At 46.1% G+C, this 16,879-nt stretch overlaps 1 long non-coding RNA gene across 1 annotated transcript; it reads left to right on the top strand.

The window, feature by feature from the left end:
- The first annotated feature begins 10,680 nt into the window (after positions 1–10,680).
- Positions 10,681–16,424, top strand: LOC136619781 (uncharacterized). The gene is made up of 3 exons (XR_010791028.1): positions 10,681–10,936; positions 14,412–14,542; positions 15,747–16,424. It is a non-coding gene; the product is annotated as an uncharacterized lncRNA (long non-coding RNA).
- The last annotated feature ends 455 nt before the right edge of the window (positions 16,425–16,879 follow it).

The raw sequence follows: 16,879 nt of genomic DNA, 5'->3' as shown, positions 1-16,879 counted from the left end.
ATAACTTTTAGATTTTTCTATGAACAAAATTTTTTTTTTTCGCTGGACAAGCTGTAGTTTTCATTGGTACCATTTTGGAGTTAGTAGGACATATAGGTTTACCTTCATTCCTTTTTCCAAATAGAGCATAATTTAAAAAAAAGCTATTTTTATGTTTGTTTGGGTATATATATATTTATATGTATATATATATTTTTTTTATATATATATATTTTTATATTAATCCCGCTAGAGGAATTGAGCATGTGATCACTTGATTGCTGCAATAGTACATTGCGATGTTCCAAGGGGTTAATAATACAAAGTAAACTAAATCCTGGTTTGTCAGACGTACCGTATAATATACGCTGATGGATGAGATAATAAAAACAAGAACATAGAGAAGGGTTTTTTTATTTAATAAAAGGGAGTGTTTGCAAAAGTTCTTTTAATTGTGTATTTACAGATTACCAATCACATGTAGGATTATTTGACAAATATGTTGAGCTTTAAGAAATCTTAACAATCATTTAACATACTGCACCCAACAATAGGTGTCCAAGGTAACAGCCGAGGCCCTTATGAATGAAACTAACAATACATACAATCTATACCGTTGATGAAATCCTATATACTGTAAAATCAACATTTGAAAGGTAACACAATTCCCAAGTACTGCTATTCAACTTGATATCTTTAGCAGTGCAAAACGGAGCAGCCAGTTCCAACATAGAAGCTAGTTGAGGTATTTTGTGAGACATAGCCAAAGCCAAACTGTAGCATTAGGCACGAGTAAATTACCATCTTGATTTTTTCTAACACCTACATATATGGAATTAAAAGTACTTGCTTCAGTCAAACGGCTCCTTCACACAAGTGTATGCCGAAAACCGTGCACAAATACATCCTTCTGAAGCCGCCCTTAAACAGGATTAAAAAAAAACCTAGGACCAAAAAGTTCAACATTTTTTTATTTATTCTACAATATCTTTTTGCTAGATTAATTGCAAGCCTTAATGTCATTTGCTATTAAATAAGCATCTAATCCTTTTGTAAATGCTGACATAGCATCTAACATCATTTGGCATTACAATTAGAGATGAGCGAGCACCAAAATGCTTGGGTGCTCGTTACTCGAGACAAAATTTTCGCGATGCTCGAGGGTTCGTTTCGAGTAACGAACCCCATTGAAGTCAATGGGCGACTCGAGCATTTTTGTATATCGCCGATGCTCGCTAAGGTTTTCATTTGTGAAAATCTGGGCAATTCAAGAAAGTGATGGGAACGACACAGCAACGGATAAGGCAGGCGAGGGGCTACATGTTGGGCTGCATCACAAGTTCCCAGGTCCCACTATTAAGCCACAATAGCGGCAAGAGTGGGCCCCCCCCCCTCCCAACAATTTTTACTTCTGAAAAACCCTCATTAGCAAGGCATACCTTAGCTAAGCACCACACTACCTCCAACAAAGCACAATCACTGCCTGCATGACACTCCGCTGCCACTTCTCCTGGGTTACATGCTGCCCAACCCCCCGCACGACCCAGTGTCCTCAGCGCACACCAAAGTGTCCCTGCGCAGCCTTCAGCTGCCCTCATGCCACACACTGGCCTCATGTCTATTTATAAGTGCATCTGCCATGAGGAGGGACCGCAGGCACACACTGCAGAGGGTTGGCACGGTCAGGCAGCGACCCTCTTTAAAAGGGGCGGGGCGATAGCCCATAATGCTGTACAGAAGCAATGAGAAATCCAATCCTGTGCCACCTCCATCAGGAGCTGCAAACGTGGGCATAGCAATGGGGAACCCATGTGCCACACACTATTCATTCTGTCAAGGTGTCTGTATGCCCCAGTCAGACCGGGGTTTTTTATAAATAGTCACAGGCAGGTACAACTCCGCAATGGGAATTCCGTGTGCACCCACAGCATGGGTGGCTCCCTGGAACCCACCGGCTGTACATAAATGTATCCCATTGCAGTGCCCAGCACAGCTGAGGTAACGTCAGGTTTAATGCAGGTGGGCTTCGGCCCACACTGCATGCCCCAGTCAGACTGGGGTTCTTTAGAAGTGGACACATGGAGTTACAACTCCGTGTGGACCGACAGCATGGGTGGGTCCCAGGAAGCCACCGGCGGTACATAAATATATCCCATTGCATTGCCCATCACAGCTGAGGTAACGTCCGATTAAATGCAGGTGGTCTTCGGCCCACACTGCATGCCCCAGTCTGACCGGGGTTTTTAATACATAGACACTGGCAGGTACAAATCCCTAATGTGAAGTCCCTGTGGACACACAGCATGGGTGGCTCCCTGGAACCCACCGGCGGTACATAAATATATCCCATAGCATTGCCCATCACAGCTGAGGTAACATCAGGTTTAATGCAGGTGGGCTTCGGCCCACACTGCATGCCCCACTCAGAATGGGGTTCTTTAGAAGTGGACACATGGAGTTACAACTCCGTGTGGACCGACAGCATGGGTGGGTCCCAGGAAGCCACCGGCGGTACATAAAAATATCCCATTGCATTGCCCATCACAGCTGAGGTAACATCAGGTTTAATGCAGGTGGGCTTCAGCCCACACTGCATGCCCCAGTCAGACTGGGGTTCTTTAGAAGTGGACACATGGAGTTACAACTCCGTGTGGACCCACAGCATGGGTGGGTCCCAGGAAGCCACCGGCGGTACATAAATATATCCCATTGCATTGCCCATCACAGCTGAGGTAACGTCCGATTAAATGCAGGTGGTCTTCGGCCCACACTGCATGCCCCAGTCTGACCGGGGTTTTTAATACATAGACACTGGCAGGTACAAATCCCTCATGTGAAGTCCCTGTGGACCCACAGCATGGGTGGCTCCCTGGAACCCACCGGCGGTACATAAATATATCCCATTGCAGTGCCCATCACAGCTGAGGTAATGTCAGGTTTAATGCAGGTGGGCTTCGGCCCACACTGCATGCCCCAGTCAGACTGGGGTTCTTTAGAAGTGTACACATGCAGTTACAACTCCGTGTGGACCGACAGCATGGGTGGCTCCCTGGAACCCACCGGCGGTACATAAATATATCCCATTGCAGTGCCCAGCACAGCTGAGGTAACGTCAGCTTTAATGCAGGTGGGCTAAAAATTACTAGGATTACAATGTAGGCGAGGGCCCAAAAAATTGGTGTACCAACAGTACAAATGTACTTCAGAAAAATTGCCCATGCCCAACCAAGAGGGCAGGTGAAACCCATTAATCGCTTTGGTTAATGTGGCTTAATTTGTAACTAGGCCTGGGGGCAGCCCAGTTAAAATAAAAATTGGTTCAGGTGCAAGTTTCAACGCTTTAATGAGCATTGAAACGTATAAAAATTGTTTACAAAAATTATATGACTGAGCCTTGTGGGCCTAAGAAAAATTGCCCATTCGGCGTGATTACATGCGGTTTCAGGAGGAGGAGGATGAATATAATACACAGATTGATAAAGCTAAAACGTCCCCGCTTTTTATGGTGATAGAGAATGATGCTTCCATCCGCGGGTGCAGCCTACGTATAGTTAAGGTATCGCTGCTGTCCGCTGGTGGAGAAGAGAAGTCTGGAGAAATCCAGGCTTTGTTCATCTTTATGATTGTAAGCCTGTCGGCACTGTCGGTTGACAGGCGGGTACGCTTATCCGTGATGATTCCCCCAGCCGCACTAAACACCCTGTCTGACAAAGATGCTAGCCGCAGGACAAGCAAGCACCTCCAGGGCATACAGCGCGAGTTCAGGCCACGTGTCCAGCTTCGACACCCAGTAGTTGTAGGGGGCAGAGGCGTCACGGAGGACGGTCGTGCGATCGGCTACGTACTCCCTCACCATCCTTTTACAGTGCTCCCGCCGACTCAGCCTTGACTGGGGAGCGGTGACACAGTCTTGCTGGGGAGCCATAAAGCTGTCAAAGGCCTTGGATAGTGTTTCCCTGCCTGCGCTGTACATGCTGCCTGATCTCCGCGCCTCCCCTGCTACCTGGCCCTCGGAACTGCGCCTTCTGCCACTAGCGCTGTCGGATGGGAATTTTACCATCAGTTTGTCTGCCAGGGTCCTGTGGTATAGCATCACTCTCGAACCCCTTTCCTCTTCTGGTATGAGAGTGGAAAGGTTCTCCTTATACCGTGGGTCGAGCAGTGTGTACACCCAGTAATCCGTAGTGGCCAGAATGCGTGTAACGCGAGGGTCACGAGAAAGGCATCCTAACATGAAGTCAGCCATGTGTGCCAGGGTACCTGTACGCAACACATGGCTGTCCTCACTCATGGGGTTGGATCTCAGTGGCAGGTTGGGGCACACTCACTCGGAAGATCACTTTCAGGATCCTCCTCCTCCTCCTCCTCCTCAGGCCATACACGCTGAAAGGATGACAGGCAGGCAGCATGGGAACCCTCAGCAGTGGGGCAAGCTGTCTCTTCCCCCTCCTCCTCATGCTCCTCCCCCTCCTCCTCCTCCTCCTCAACGCGCTGAGATATAGACATGAGGGTGCTCTGACTATCCAGCGACATACTGTCTTCCCCCGCCGCCGTTTCTGAGCGCAAAGCGTCTGCCTTTATGCGTTGCAGGGAACTTCTCAAGAGGCATAGCAGAGGAATGTTGATGCTAATGATTGCAGCATCGACGCTCACCATCTGGGTAGACTCCTCAAAGTTTCCAAGGACCTGGCAGATGTCTGCCAACCAGGCCCACTCTTCCTTAAAGAATTGAGGAGGCTGACTCCCACTGTGCCGCCCATGTTGGAGTTGGTATTCCACTATAGCTCTACGCTGCTCATAGAGCCTGGCCAACATGTGGAGCGTAGAGTTCCACCGTGTGGGCACGTCGCACAGCAGTCGGTGCACTGGCAGATTAAACCGATGTTGCAGGGTGCGCAGGGTGGCAGCGTCCGTCTTGGACTTGCGGAAATGTGCGCTGAGCCGGCACACCTTTCCGAGCAGGTCTGACAAGCGTGGGTAGCTTTTCAGAAAGCGCTGAACCACCAAATTAAAGACGTGGGCCAGGCATGGCACGTGCGTGAGGCTGCCGAGCTGCAGAGCCGCCACCAGGTTACGGCCATTGTCACACACGACCATGCCCGGTTGGAGGCTCAGCGGTGCAAGCCAGCGGTCGGTCTGCTCTGTCAGACCCTGCAGCAGTTCGTGGGCCATGTGCCTCTTCTCTCCTAAGCTGAGTAGTTTCAGCACGGCCTGCTGACGCTTGCCCACCGCTGTGCTGCCACGCCGCGTGACACCGACTGCTGGCGACGTGCTGCTGCTGACACATCTTGATTGCAAGACAGAGGTTGCGTAGGAGGAGGAGGAGGAGGGTGGTTTAGTGGAGGAAGCATACACCACCGCAGATACAAGCACCGAGCTGGGGCCCGCAATTCTGGGGGTGGGTAGGACGTGAGCGGTCCCAGGCTCTGACTCGGTCCCAGCCTCCACTAAATTCACCCAATGTGCCGTCAGGGAGATATAGTGGCCCTGCCCGCCTGTGCTTGTCCACGTGTCTGTTGTTAAGTGGACCTTGGCAGTAACCGCGTTGGTGAGGGCACGTACAATGTTGCGGGAGACGTGGTCGTGCAGGGCTGGGACGGCACATCGGGAAAAGTAGTGGCGACTGGGAACCGAGTAGCGCGGGGCCGCCGCCGCCATCATGTTTTTGAAAGCCTCCATTTCCACAAGCCTATACGGCAGCATCTCCAGGCTGATCAATTTGGCTATGTGCACGTTTAACGCTTGAGCGTGCGGGTGCATGGCTGCGTACTTGCGCTTGTGCTCAAACACTTGCGCTAGTGACGGCTGGACGGTGCGCTGAGAGACATTGCTGGATAGGGCCGAGGACAGCGGAGGTGAGGGTGTGGGTGCAGGCCGGGAGACGGTAGTGCCTGTGTCCTGAGAGGGGGGTTGGATCTCAGTGGCAGGTTGGGGCACAGGGGGAGGGGGAGAGGCAGTGGTGCAAACCGGAGGCGGTGAACGGCCTTCGTCCCACCTTGTGGGGTGCTTGGCCATCATATGTCTGCGCATGCTGATGGTGGTGAGGCTGGTGGTGGTGGCTCCACGGCTGATCTTGGCGCTACAAACCTTGCACACCACAGTTCGTCGGTCGTCTGCACTTTCAGTGAAAAACTGCCACACGTTTGAACACCTCGGCCTCTGCAGGGTGGCATGGCGCGAGGGGGCGCTTTGGGAAACAGTTGGTGGATTATTTGGTCTGGCCCTGCCTCTACCCCTGGCCACCGCACTGGCTCTTCCAACCTGTCCTGCTGCTGCACTTGCCTCCCCCTCTGAAGACTTGTCCTCAGTAGGCTTAGCAAACCAGGTGGGGTCAGTCATCTCATCGTCCTGCTGCTCTTCCTCCGAATCCTCTGTGCGCTCCTCCCTCGGACTTACTGCAATTACTACTACCTGAGTGATAGACAACTGTGTCTCATTGTCGTCGTCCTCCTCACCCACTGAAAGCTCTTGAGACAGTTGCCGGAAGTCCCCAGCCTCATCCCCCGGACCCCGGGAAGTTTCCAAAGGTGGGGAATCGGTCATGACAAACTCCTCCGGTGGGAGAGGAACCATTGCTGCCCATTCTGGGCAGGGGCCCGAGAACAGTTCCTGGGAGTCTGCCTGCTCCTCAGAATGTGTCATTGTAATGGAGTGAGGAGGCTGGGAGGAAGGAGGAGCAGCAGCCAGAGGATTCAGAGTTGCAGCAGTGGACGGCGTAGAACTCTGGGTGGTCGATAGATTGCTGGATGCACTTTCTGCCATCCACGACAGGACCTGCTCACACTGCTCATTTTCTAATAAAGGTCTACCGCGTGGACCCATTAATTGTGAGATTAATCTGGGGATGCCAGAAATGTACCTCTCTCCTAATCCCGCAGCAGTCGGCTGCGATACACCTGGATCAGGAGCTCGGCCTGTGCCCACACCCTGACTTGGGCCTCCACGTCCTCGCCTGCATCCACGTCCACGTCCTCTAGGCCTACCCCTACCCCTCAGCATGCTGTATTACCAGTAGTGCAGAAACAGAACGCTGTAATTAAATGTGCCGCTTATTGGCCTGTGGTTGGAGGCTGACTTTGCTTACGGAACGCACAGCAGAGCCAGGAAAGAATTTTGCACAAGCCTGTAGTGAGACGTAGGTGCATATGACTGAGCTAGTGGAATTCACAGCGCAGAAGCAGTCAAGTGTCCAAAGGCCACTAGTAGGCCTTAAGTATTTTGCTTCTATTTTTTTAAAGGCTGAGCTGAGACAGCAGACATATACTGTAGGCAGCATATATATGTATACTGTTTCCCTCTGGAAGAAGCCCACTGCCTATATAGACAGTATATCTCTTTCACCTTTCCCACTGTCCCTGCCTCACCAGTACTGGCCCTATACTATGTAAAATTACTGCAGACTGTTTTCCTCTGGACGGGATGACGGCGGTGATGTAACGGGCAACGCAGAGCCAGGAAACAATTTTGCGCAAGCCTGCTGTAACACTTAGCTGCGTAATAATTAGGACTACTACCCCCAGCAGAGACGCAGTACACTCAAGACAGTCACAGGCAGCCCAAAGATAGTATTTTTCCCAAATTTGTTTGAAAAAGCCCACTGCCTATATAGACAGTATATCTCTTTCACCTTTCCCACTGTCCCTGCCTCACCAGTACTGGCCCTATACTCTGTACAATGACTGCAGACTGAGGATGCAATGCTCTGCACGCCCGATATACAAAAAAAAAATAATTGTGCAACACTGCTCACAGCAGCCTCAACAGTACTGCACACGGTCAGATGTGGCCCTAATAAGGACCGTTGGGGTTCTTCAAGCCTAAAATAACTCCTAACGCTCTCCCTATAGCAGCAGCAGCAGCAGCACTGTCCCTGATCTATGTCAGAATGCATCTGTGGCGAGCCGCGGGAGGGGCAGATTTTAATACTCGGGTGTCACCTGATCTCCCCAGCCACTTACTGCAGGGGGGTGATATAGGGCTGGAACGTCGCAGGAGGAAGTTGTAATGCCTTCCATGTCTTTCTATTGGCCAGAAAAGCGCGCTAATGTCTCAGAGATGAAAGTGAAAGTAACTCGAACATCGCGTGGTGCTCGTCTCGAGTAACGAGCATCTCGAACACCCTAATACTCGAACGAGCATCAAGCTCGGACGAGTACGTTCGCTCATCTCTAATTACAATCTCTTGTTGATATGGCCAGTCAAGTAGTGTTGAGCAATTAGTGAAATATTTGGGTTGGGATTGCCCAATCCAACTTTTCAAAAATGGTGGCAAATTGGAACAGCCGATTCCAGTTCCCACTAAAGTCAATGGGGGTAAAAATCAGCTTTATGTACTTCCTTTTTGTGCTGGGATCCTAGAGGTTCAAGTCTCATCAAGGATAACATCTGTGTGAACTTTGAAAAACTCTATCTAGATGTTGCCCCTGGTCAGATTTGAGCCTACAACTCCAGCACTGCAAAGCAGCAGTACTAACAACTGAGTCACCACACTTATCTGTTTTGCTGCTGAGTAGGGAAAGAACAACACGAATAAACACAAAAAAACATGATGTTGCACCTTGGTTAGATTTGATCCTACAACTAAAGCACTGCAAAGTAGTAGTGCTAATAACTGAGCCACCTCACCTATCTTGTTTGGCAAGGAGAAGGGGAGCAGGAAGAATAAACACAAAGAGAACATAAAAACATCAGTCGGATGTTGCTCTTACATAGATTTGAACTCAGACCTCTAGTATTACAAGTCAGCAGTGCCAACAACTGAGCCACCACACTTTTCCTTTCTGCTCAAAGGGGAAGGAGAACAGGAAGAATAAACAAGAAGAGAGCATAAAAACAACCTGCGGATGTTGCCCTTGGATTTATTTCAATCTACAACTCTAGTACCGCAAAACAGCAACAATGGGATTGAATTTTACCTTCTCTTTGTGTTTATTCATGTTGCCCTTCCCCCACAGATAAGTGTGGTAGCTCAGTTGTTAGTGCTGCTGCTGTGCAGTGCTGGAGTTGTAGGTTCAAATCTCACCAAGAGCAACATGAGTCAGAGTTTTTCAAAATTCATTCAGAGGTTATCCTGAATGGAATTTGGACTTAGAATCCCAGCTCTGAAACAATGCTAGCCACTGAGCTAAAGACATATATATGCAGTTTTGTTTGTAAAACAATTTCCTGGTGATTTTTTTCTGACCCAATCTGATTACAATGAGCTACATTACAGTCAAGGTTGCTATCAGATATACTATGAAAATGAGTTTAGAATTTTGTAAACTCACGGGATTCATAAATCCCACCTCCAAGAAGTGATGGCTCTGATTGCACTACTCAGCCAATCAATGCAGTGCTTGATATACCAATGCAATGGCTGTAATTGGTTCATCGAGCACTGTGTTGATTGGCTGAGCAGCAGTCGAAGAACCAATCACAGCCATCACTTTGTGGAGGCAGGATAAATGAGTTGGCCAATCAATGCTACAGCTCAGTGCGTCAGAGCTCCAGAGAGCAGCGGGAGGAACTTGGATCACGCCTGCTAGGTAAGTATAATAAGACATTCCCTGAAAATTAATATAGGATAGGGTCCCATTTTCGGGGAAACGTGGTACTAGAAAAAGAGAGGACAATCTGAGATTAGTTAGGGTGTTGGGGAGGAAAGAAGCAATATCAGAAAATATTATATTACTGAAAGAGTAGTAGATGTTTGGAACAAACTTCCAGCAGACGTGGTTAGAAAGTCACGAATAAATTAATTCAACATTCCTGGTGTAGGCACAGAGGCTGGATACACATCTTTCTGAGATTATTTAGTAAATCTTGCATTGAGCAGTGGGTTGGACTTGATGAACTGGAGGTCCCTTCCAACTCTACCATTTTATCTATCTATCTATTTATCTATCTATTTATCTATCTATCCCAAGAGGGAAATAAAAAGTGCTGCTGTCTGTCAACTGGAAAGGTCGTAATGCTGTCTATTTGGCCATGGTCTGGTTTGGTATTGCAGCTCTCTCCCACAAAAGTGAATACAGGGGAGAAAATTTGCAATTTTCCCCAGTTATCATCTCTCCTCTGACCTCCTACAGGTATCATCTCCCCTTTTCAGGTACCATCTCTAGCAGGTATACCTCCCTTCCCCATTTAGGTATTAATTCTTCCCTCTCCTCTCCAAGTATCATCTTCCCCTGTGTCCTCCTCTAGGTATCCCCTCCCCTATGTATCATTGTCTCCCATCTTCAGGTATAATTTCCCTCACCTCTATCAATATATCATCCTCCCTTCAATACATTGTAGTGGCCCGAAGCGGGGCTCCCACAGCACTTATGTGACTAATCTCATGTGGTGTGTATTTGTCTGTCTGTGTGTATTGTTACGTGTATTGTTGCATACATATTTTACTTTCATAGTAATTAGTAAAGTTTAGAACTTTTAATTATCGTGTTCTACAAAATTAAGGCCCCTATTTATTGAAAAAAGGTGAAAAACTAATGTAGGAAATCACTGTTATATTGGTTTGAAAGTACATGTAGTGGATTTGCTGAATCACTGTTACTGTTTGATTCCTCTAGGCTTTATGCATTGTTGTTTGGTGTTTGCTAATTCCTAAGCAGCCCTGGTTGATATGTAATAGCCACAGTATGATCCTTATACTAGGTAAAATTATAGACAGGGACTGGTGTTCAGTTTAGGAACAGTGTCAGATTAAGTGACCGATGGCCCATAGGAAGAGTAGAGGTCTAGTCACACTGATAGAATAGATAGAGAAGAGGGAATAGTACAGAGTACTTAGGGTTATCTTCAGAATCTGTCTTCCTGTGGGGCGATTGTCAGATACAGAAGCTTCTATTCCTTCTTACCCTCTTCTATCTCCTAACCTGCATTGGAGTGCTCTTCATCCTGCTGTGGAATCCTGCATCTGCTACCAGCTACAGGAGCCCCTGCATCATGACTCTTTATCCTTTTGACATCGGAGGTATCATGCATGTGACTCCATGTTCATCTTTATATGCATATACCAGAGTATATAGTCACCATTTAACCAGGACTATTTGGAACTACTTATTAAGTACTATATCATTCATTGTAACATATGTATGCATCGATTGTATCTTTAACTGCTGTTTTATAAAGTATGACATCCTTTATGGCTATCTCTGTGTGATCACTTATATTAAATAAGTTGGATTCACAAATATATGCCTGTTTGTATTAATGCATAGGTAATTCTCAGGGAGAGACCATTGTTAGTCTAAGGCTCTAATCTGAGTTGAGAAAACTCACTATTATGCCCATTCTTCCAATTAGCGAAGGTGCCAGGTCTCCATGTGTCATACGGGTTAGCGCCAGGGCCTGTTAGGAAGGGCCACTATATATACCTTCCCCTAAACAGGGCTACACTAGAATGTTTTAGTAGTGATAGAAAATCACTTTTCACATCTATTTTTTTCTCTCCTCTCTAGTTTTAGACAAACATATGATCCTTAAATCAAGTACACCCTGCTTGTCTTTTGCATCCTCTGCTCCGAGCGCTCGGCTGTATAACAGCCGTGCACTAGAGCGGGGAAACAGCTGTATGCAGAAGACAAGCAGGGAAACCCGCTTGTCTTCTGCATCCTCCGCTCAGAGCGCTCGGCTGTATAACAGCCGTGGGCTTGGAGCGGGGAACAGCTAGATGCAGAAGACAAGCGGGGACACCCCGCTTGTCTTCTGCATCCTCCACTGGCTGCGCAAGGTGATCGCTCATCTTGAGCGATCATCTTGCGCTGAAAATGACACAACGATGATTGCTCAAAAGTCGCTTGAGCGACATCTTTTGAGTGATTATCGTTGTGTCTAAATGGGCCTTTAAGGCAATGAGCATGTGGCGCATAAGTAATAACTGCCAAAGTACACTGATTGTCAAAAAAATTCAAGCACCTAGAAGGAGTTGTCGGAGTGGGAGGACACTTTCTCTGTGTGATTGTAACAGTCTGGTCAGAATGGCCCCGATGGCGAACAATTAATCAATATGACCATCCAGCTTCTCACATTCCCATAATGCATCTCCTCTCAAACTCTGGTAACGAGGTGAAATCTCTTGGGTTCCGCCGTAGAGGCGTCTAGTGGTCAACAAGCTCTACAGAAGCGGAAAAAGAGGAAACTCTGAGAGCTTTTTTATAGGCCAAGGGTGTAATCACTTTTAGGGCATGAGGTGGCAAGACTGTTGATTTAATCACACACAACTGTAATAATTAATTTCATATCTGTCTGAGATGTAACTAAATGCCGAGTTTTGTAGCAAAACAATAAATCCTTCTGGTTGCTTGTTTTGGTTTTACAAAAGGCGTATAAAAAGACTTTAAGGAACATGGAATAAAAGCAAAAAAAAACGATTGGAGTAAGTTAATAGAAGATATGAAGATATATTCAGAACATACTTACTGCTTATTCTCAATAATAAATCATTTATAGCAACTTTATTAACTTTACAGATTCGCTAAAGAATATTTTTACCATAAAAATGCTTTCTAATTACTGGCATCATAGAGCATGACAAGCTGAGTAGATTGATGCATAGTTCTGTGGGGGGGAAATAAATTCTGTATAATTTGATTGAAATCCCTGCTTTTTCTATGCTTAGGAATCAAGTGGGCAATCTTATCAGTGATTGACAACCTTCCTAGATGGGCACTGGAGCACGAATTTCAATTAAAGGGGTTTTATGGGCAAAAACTATTGAGGGTCTATCCTCAGGATAGGTCATCAATAGTTACTTGCTGGGGACCCACTGATTGGGATCCCCAGTTTTGAGATGATAGGCAGGCCTGCTTTCATAGGGAACGAGCCCTAGCTGGCTTTACTCCCTTTGAAGTCAATGGGAGCTGAAGCAACTATCACACTTCTGCATCCAATTCCGATGTCGGAGACAGAAGTGCTGGAAGTGTAATAGGTGACTTCAGCTTCCATTGATTTCAATGGGATTGAAGCCAGCTATAGCACTTCCGCTGTTGTTTCCTATGACAATGTAAACCCTGCAGCACTGAGAGCTGACAGGATATTAGTTCATCACCAGAAATCCCAAGTGGTAGGTCTCTGGTGATTAACTATTGATGACCTATTGCTATGTCCAAACCGATCATACCCGCACGCATAAGCAGATAGAATTGCTATAATAAGTATGAGGTATTAGTTTGAGGTTTTGGCAATTCATTTACACCCCCGAGCCCACATCACGGGTTCTCATTGTTGCATGGGTCCCTACTCTCATGAGACAACTTCCACATGACACCTGCCTGCAAGCAGGGCGATCATCCCGATAAGGACAACCCCATGCTGGAACCTATGGACCTAACTGCCCAGGGTGGAAAATGAACCAAAGCAAGACAGGACGCAGTTCACACCAACACACTAAACCACCTACACACTAGGAATTACATGCAACCCAGAACAGGACAGTTTACACCACATGTCCAGCAGATGCAGACATACAGAACAAAATGCTGTTCACACCAATGCACACTAAACAGGACTGTTCACACCACATGTCTGGCCACCTGCACAGACACAGAACACTTCGCTGTTCACACAACAGTATCGGACTCCACTCAGTACTCACATCCATACAGATATCAAACCATAGCTAGCCCAAGTGTCCTCACACCAAGGGTTAAGAGAGTCACAGGGAACCATGTTAGGAATCACCCATGTGACCATACGAGACATCAGACGTCTGGAGGCTGCACCTGTAATAAAGGAAGGGAGATGGGGGTCCGCATAAGATGCAGGCAGGGACAACAGGTGTCCAGACCATCCTCAGGGAAGGTGAGAGAAACACTAGAGACTAACATGCATAACAATATATATATATATATATATATATATATATATATATATATATATATATATATATATATATATATATATGCAGCAGACCAGTAGAGATTGGCTGGCTTGAGAAATCTGCACCAAGCCAGCACAATTATTCCACATCTGTGAAGCTGTGCTCCTGGAAACCCATAGCACAACAGATCCCAGCACGCACACCCTGACACCTAAGCTGAGGATAGGTCATCAATAGTTTTTGCCCTGAAAATCCCTTTAATAGGTTACAATTTATACTGACTCTTTCCCCACATAACTATATGTCAATCTGCTGAGCTCCTCCTGCTTTATAACATGCTGCTAGTAGATTAGACTGCATGTTCAATGTGATGTGATTGGTTTCCCTTGAAAGGAAACCTGTCACCTTGGAACAACTAAGAATACCTTGGAACAAACTAAGATATGGTGATGATCCAGGAGATAATGGGGGGATGGGTGTTGTAATTTTTATACTCGATGATGATTATCCATTCAGTCGCATCCGACCCTCGGTCCCTCCATGGATCAATGTTCTCCATGCATTTCTGACTTTCACGGCTTCTTTCAATTCTGCAATTGACATATTTTTATATTCACCCGCTCTCTAGTTCCAGAAGTGTCCACCAATCAAGATCGGGCCTTTCACAAGGATATGACTTTTCTCTGAGTGATGTGTGTGCATTCTTCCACACAAGCCAAGCAATCTTCACTGGCGAACCTGGCGGGAAGCAGAGAGCGGGTGAGTATAAAAATTACAACACCAGGCTTCTCTTCCCAGAATAGCACCATAATTTAGTTTTTATAACAAGTTCTTGTTATGCATTATTTGGATAAAATTAAAAACTCCTTGTCATGTGCAACAATAAGGCCAGGCTCACACAGATGGATTCCAAAATGCGGACATTGAAAAGCATATAAAATTGCTTTTTCACTCACACCTGCTGATACGAATTGCATATTCTGCAAGCGAAGAAAAAAAACACAGCATGCTCTATTCAGCCACGAATTCCACGCAAACGGCCCGATCTCCATTGACCTCAATGGAGGCCGTCCAACCTGCAGCTTATACGTAAATAACATTGAGTATGGGCCGAAGGTACCCATGTCATCGCTAAGCGATGGCACTGGAAAACAAACAGTGAAATAAAACTGTATTGCACATGACCGATAGAGAGCCGCCACGGTCATCTGCAATACAAGAAAATAAGGTACGCAGGATCACCGGCCAGCCTAAGGGCTTCTTCGCACACACATATTGTCACAACGTGCTATGCGTGCGGGTTTTGCATGTGTAATATGCTGTACCAATCTGCCATAGGGTCCCGTATTGCTGCTCATACATATTGCTCAAACTATGCGTGCAATAAAGATTGCATAGTTCCAAATTATATATGCTACAGACTAAGATAGCACATGGCGACCGGCGGCGCGCAGCAAATATGCAATGTCATTGCATACTTGCTGCAAGCCGTGCCACTGTGTTATGTGGGCGGCATGCAGCGAATAACGCTTGTGTGGAACCACCCTAAGTTACCAGTATTGTACCTGAACTGTTCTCTGTCTGTGCTATGTAGAAAATGCACTCCTTTGGTTTATATATTTGGTCTAATTTTAGATGGACTGGTTGACGCCTTATATCTTTGGGCAAGAAAGCAAACATCCTGTTACAGAGGGGTGACACTCTTGAAAAGCAACATTCCTAACATTCAATAATAATATAGTCAGCCTAAGAAGAATTCTCTGCCTATACTGAATACGTTCTACTAGTTTTGTCATATGGTTGATGATATGCGCTGCACATATTTTATTACTCATTCCTTTCTTTTCTGTTCTTTTCTTTTTTTTTAGATAGTATTAATTTATTTCTAATCTTCAGCTATACCAAAATGTTCATGTGCCCCAGCAACCATAACTTATTAAATGAACTGTCTTATCCACCACAGGTGAAACCTTTCATCTGAGAGTCAGCCCCTGACACCCATGGCAAACGCTGACAAAGAAACTGACTAGAACTGATGAAACCACAATCAACCCAACTAACAGTTTTTGCCAACCTGAAACACGAGCTAAAATTCTCCAATACTCACTCCGTGAGATCGTCTGGAGAATGTCTCGTCTCTGCAGTTCACAATTTTGTAACTGTGTTGGCTGTTTGGTGGAAGCCTGGATAAAAGGCACGGCTTGGAAGCAATTTAGCTCTTGAAGGCAAATGCAGGCTTTTCTCAGCATAATGGAGGATTTATTAGCTGCTGACAGGTTTTCTTAAAGTTGGAAATAAGCTTCTCTAATTACAGGACAGGGGGAGGGAAGCAAGTAACATGGCTTCACCTGGCTGCAAACATTGTCCTCCCTTCTGCCTCTCTCTCTCTCTCTGTCTCCACTGCCTCCCTTGTTTCTGTCTCTCAACACTTTTATAATTATCTACTATGCCACAGATCAGAGGTACAGGAAGTTATCCAGCATAGTCCACTTAGCTAACTTGTTTCAGCTCGGCTGCATTTAGTACCGCCCCTGGACCAATCAGAAAGCTTCTTTCTTCTGCTGGCTCACGTGATCTGAAGGTCCTTCAACTACATACAGAGATTCACCCAGGTCTTTCAGCAATTGCTTTACACGGAAATGACTACGTTAAATTAACTATTTGGTTCCCTATTCTGACTCCATCTTCTTATTAAACAAAATCCAGCATCACAACACTCTGCTAAATGAGCTGGTAGTTGGGACAGTTGTTTTTAACTTGCAATTAAGTACATTAACTGTAGTGTCACACTTTAGGTCGCTACACATATAATTAAATGGACAGCCCAAGTGTCAAATCCAGGACTCATCTCCGAAAAGATAAAAGCAGCAACTTTTTTTTCCAGCTTATCAAAACTATCAAAAATGCAGGACGGGCAAATATCGTGAAAACGGGACTTACCTATTTTGGACCAACCACAAGGTCCATACTAATAGCACATTTTTTTACATGCACAACCACAAGTTACAAATACTCTCATATCCTGTTCTGCAGGTGTTAAAGGGGTTGTCCAAGACTTTTACTATTGATAACTTGTTCGCAGTATAGGACATAAAT

This window comes from Eleutherodactylus coqui, chromosome 3, assembly GCF_035609145.1.
Source record: "Eleutherodactylus coqui strain aEleCoq1 chromosome 3, aEleCoq1.hap1, whole genome shotgun sequence".
Classification (NCBI taxonomy): domain Eukaryota; kingdom Metazoa; phylum Chordata; class Amphibia; order Anura; family Eleutherodactylidae; genus Eleutherodactylus; species Eleutherodactylus coqui.
The sequence above is the reverse complement of the archived record's forward strand: the minus strand, read 5'-3'. Positions and strand labels throughout refer to the sequence as shown.